Source organism: Cannabis sativa, chromosome 5 (assembly GCF_029168945.1).
Source record: "Cannabis sativa cultivar Pink pepper isolate KNU-18-1 chromosome 5, ASM2916894v1, whole genome shotgun sequence".
In the NCBI taxonomy this organism is placed as follows: Eukaryota; Viridiplantae; Streptophyta; class Magnoliopsida; order Rosales; family Cannabaceae; genus Cannabis; species Cannabis sativa.
Genome location: NC_083605.1, coordinates 29381385 through 29386452, shown reverse-complemented (window position 1 = coordinate 29386452; position 5068 = coordinate 29381385).

Here is a 5068-nt window from a genome sequence, read left to right as displayed (position 1 = left end):
ATTTGCCTAAAGTAAACATCTACAAGTAGGAGATTCTAAGATTGAGGATTTATATCATTTCGGGATAGAATGTCGGGAATATAATCACATCATTCAATTTCTAAGAGAAAATAAAATGTCATTACATGATTTATAAACCATTCATCCAATGATATATTATTTAAGCTAATTCGAAATGAATAAGCTAAGAGGAATAAAGGATAATTTCAAATTTACAATAAGAATCCAACGATGTCCTGACTAGCGAGAGTCAAAGTTATTCTTATTTTTATAAACTTCTTGTTTCATATTGTAAATACTAGTCTAAGGTGTCATCTATTGATGAACAGCTAGATGTTGCATTTACAATATTTATCTATCAGGATCTAACACTATTATGTTTGTCTAATGGGTGACAATCCATTAGGGATTTGTCCCATCAAAAACAAGAAGCTTAGTTAGACCAACAATGAAGATTCAAAATTTAAACTACAATTAATAACAGAAAACATGGTTCAATATAAATTCACACACAATAAAGAAATTATTAAACATATAGCAAATAGGAATGACAAGCGAAAATACTAAAACATACAATCCTAAATAATTTCTAAGGTCTTCAACAAACTGATATCAGTGTCCCGTTTAGGCGAGAGTCAAAGATACCATCCATTGAATAGAGTTTTTAGCTCATCTAAAATGATAAACATTCTAGCAATATTTTATTCGATCAAGATCAGAATCCAGCATTGTCCCGTTTAGGCGAGAGTCAAGGCCATTCAATCTTATGAGCTTACACCATTGTCTCATACATTTGTAAGCCTTATTAAAAGTCGCCACCATTGGAGTGATCCATACTAAAATAAACACTTACAAATAGTACTTATCTTTCGAGATTCTACGGCGTTAAATTGCTAATGAACGTTCCTCCATTAGGGAAGATTACTCACTAAAATAATAATTATGTAAAACCAACAATGGAAATCGAATATCCTAATAATAATAATAAAGCTCATTATTTAAAATGTATTTTCTTCTATTATTTATTTTAATCAATTTATTTTAAATATATATTTATTTAATTAAAATTTCCAATTTATAATAAAATTCTAAATATAAATTTTAATTTAAATTTATAAAATTATACTTAGATGGATATGAAAAATAAAATGAATTATTTCCATCTTAGTAATAATTTTTTCATAAATATTTAGAAAATTATTCAATTGAAGTTGTAACAAAATTAATTTAAATTAATTTACAACTTAAATTTAATTTTCTATAAATATATATTGCATTTCGAAAAATTAAAGTATATAAGAATACAATTTTCGAAAATGCTTTTAAAAATAAAATAAAATAAATCCTGAAAAATTATTCTAGTTTTATGTTGGTCCGAAATTAATTAATAAAAATTAATTTTCAACAAAAATATAATTTTCCTATTTAATTAAATATTAAGAAAATTTTCAAATATTTAAGTATCATGATGAAAATCAACTTAAATATTAATTTTCTATTTAATTAAATATCACTAGAAAAATACTTCAAGCAAAACAGATAATATCTACCTAGACATTCATTGACTAATTAATTCATTTTCTAATAATAATATATTTTAGTTCATTTATTTTAATTAATTATTTAAATGAAAAATATAATGATTTAAGTTGCTCCAAAATTAAAATAAATAATTTTAAACTTTAATCTATTTTTCAAGAAAAATTAAAAAATTTCTGCATTTAAAATGAATTGATTAATAAAATAAAAATAAGATACATTTTGAAAATTATTCAAATTTAAGTTGTTCTGAAATTAAAATTTCCAACTTAAAATAATGTTCTATGTAATTAAATATCATGGAAATAATAATATTTAAGTATCAAGAATGAAATCAACTTAAATATTTAATTTTCAATTTAATTAAATGTATTAAATACAAGAATTAAATAATCAAGTATATAAGAAACTTAATTATTAATTCTAATTTAATACTAGGAAAAATATTCTATAATTAAGTTGGTCCAAAATTAATTAAAATAAATAATTAATTTTCAACTTAAAATATTTTCCTAATTAAATATTAGAAAATATAACTAGTACTAGAAATAACTATCTAGAATATATATCATTAACTAAGTGTTTTTCTAAAAACAACTTTAAAATATTAAATGAAAAATAAATTTCATATATTTTAAAGGTTAATTATGTTGCTAATTCAATTTTAATTAGGTTATACAAATATAATTAACCTAATACAATTATTTAAATAAGGCAAATGGGCCTTCACAATTAGGGTGGTTGATGTGAGGGAGGGCTGGGTTCAGTATGTCGTACCCACTGCTATTGGCCCCCTAACTCTCACATAAGGCCCAATAGAGAGGAATTTAACCATTAAATAAATAATTGTTATTCATTGAATAAGCCCAATTCTAATTGGGCCTAAAAAAAATTACTTAAGTGAAATTTTATTTTATCAACCTAGTCCATTTACTTAGTAAAACTTAAATGGGCATCCTATATGCATCTAAGCCCAATAGCAAACATATAGGCTCACACAGGTCAAATGATTTGGATGGGCCCTATCATGTTACTAGGTTTACACAGATGAAAGAAGTACAAAATTTACCTGTTACAAATTATTTATAAGATCTGTTGACAATTGGACTATAATTAAAATCAGATCATTTGATCTGTCAACAAGTTAATCATAGCAATTTAGATCAAATAAATAATAGGTTTGTTAAAAAAAATTGAATAAACAATATAAATAAACAAACAATGTCCATGTAACAAATGTGAAATAAGATATTAATATAATTAAATTATTATTTTAAACTAACCAACTAAATTTTAAAAATTTAGGGTTGTTAAAACTAACCTTAAAAATCTCATCAAAATTTAAATTAAAAAAAATTGAAACTAATTTAAAATATCAAGGTTTATTTTGAATTATTTTTATCAAATTAAATTAAATGTCAAATAAGATAAATGATTTGAAAAAAATATCTTCAATATCATTTCTAATCTTATAATTTAATAAAATTAAAATAATAAAATAAACCAATTTTAAAATAGATGTGGTTAGATAAATATTATTTTAAGAATAAAATAATAAATAAATAATAATTATCCTAATTATATGTCAAAATATCTTAAATTAAGCAATATTCAAATTTTTACAAAAAATATCAAAGTTATTTAAATATTTAAAATATAATTTATAAATTTCTAATAAGTAAAACGATATAAAATAGTAAAATATCATTTTTAAACTTATAATTTATAAATAATTAAATATTTAACAAAATAACAAATTTTTGAATTTGAAAATATTATGGTTAGAATATCTATAAAAATATCTAGGTTAATTTCAAATTTATTAATTATTTAATTTGTCATATAAGATAATTTTAATATAATATTTCAAATAAAAAAGATAAAGTTATCTTTTAATTTAAAATATGTCAAATATCAAAATATCTGATCTTATAAATAAATAATATATAAATATTAAAGAAATTAACAAATTTTTAAATCTGACCATAATTTAAAAATTAAAATAATCAAATTTTAAATTAAACCTCAAAATATCAAAAAATAATAATAATCTATTAAAAAATAAATATTATTAATTTTAAAATGATATTTAAGTTTAAATATATTAAAAAATAATATTTTATTTAAATTTTGGGGTGTTTAAATTGGAAAAATCTGAAATTGGAAAAAAAAAAATCCCACAAAATTCAGAAATTTGAGTGAAGTTGGCAGCTAGGCTGCACGCTGCAGCCTCAGGAGGCAGCAAATGCCTAGGACGCGCGCGGGTAATGGAATTTGAAGGGTTGGATGTACGGCTGGGCTCGGCGTGTGCAGGGTCTCTCTCGGCATGCACGCAGGATCCCGTGTCTTAAGACATGGGCGTGACACGCCTTCAGACAGGCATCAACCCCTTTGTCCGCGCGCATGGATGGTGTCTATCTGAGACGCCTGGTGCGCATGAGCACCATCTCGACGCCATTGAATCCCGATTTTCAAACCTTCATATCTTTTTCAATTTTTATCCGAATCGAGTTCCGTAAAAGCCAAAATTTCTTAATTTTTCACAAGGAATCCAAATAAAATATTTTCAGAATCAGAAAAATATATTTTTTAATGGAAAAAATTTTGTACAACACATACATTCATCAAATAACACGTAAACCACATGAAGCCATCCAAATCAACACAAATCTTCGTTTTAATTCATATTTCATGAAAGTAAATCATTAACGTGGCTCTGAGGCGAGTTGTTGGAAATATTTTACCAGGATCTAGATTTACTAACAAGTATGTTTCATTAACATCCTAATATGAAATTCTAAAACAATGAAATAAACACATAAGGGTTTAAGAAAACCTTACATTGGGTGCAGCGGAATATAATGACTCCTTCCGTTCAGATCTCTAGCCCTTGATTCCTTTCTGTAGCAGAGCATTATCAAGATCTGAACCTGGATCTCTTTCTCTCCTTCTTGAGCCCGATTCTCCTTCTTGTTGATTGGATTCTTCACAGTCTTCCACACTATGATTGAGATACCACCTGATGTGTGTGGGCACTCACTCTATCACTCAAGGTATGAAAATATGAAGAAGAAAAGAGAGGAAGTGGTTTCGGTTTTGCTATAGGAAGGAGGCTTAAAATTTTACTGAAGGAATGTGATGTATCATCATCTTTTCTCTTAAGCCATCACTATCTATTTATAGGTAACCACCTAGGTTTAGGTTAGAATTATTTGGCATTAAAATAATGAAAACGTAAATGATAAATTATGCACATAGTGGCCGGCCATGATAGGATAATGGGCCCCACTTTGCAATTTTGCCATTTTGTCATTTTTTCCATCTCATTTTCTCAAAAAGGCCAATTTTCCAATTTAACCACTTAAATGCCAATTCCAATTATTTAATAACTAAAAATTAATTATTAAATAATATTGTCATTTAATATACTTATTAATTAGACTAATAAAGTCTCTTAATTAATAAATAAAACCTAGAATCTCTTTTCTTCACAATTTTGCCTTGCTTAGTGAAAATTCATAAACTAGAC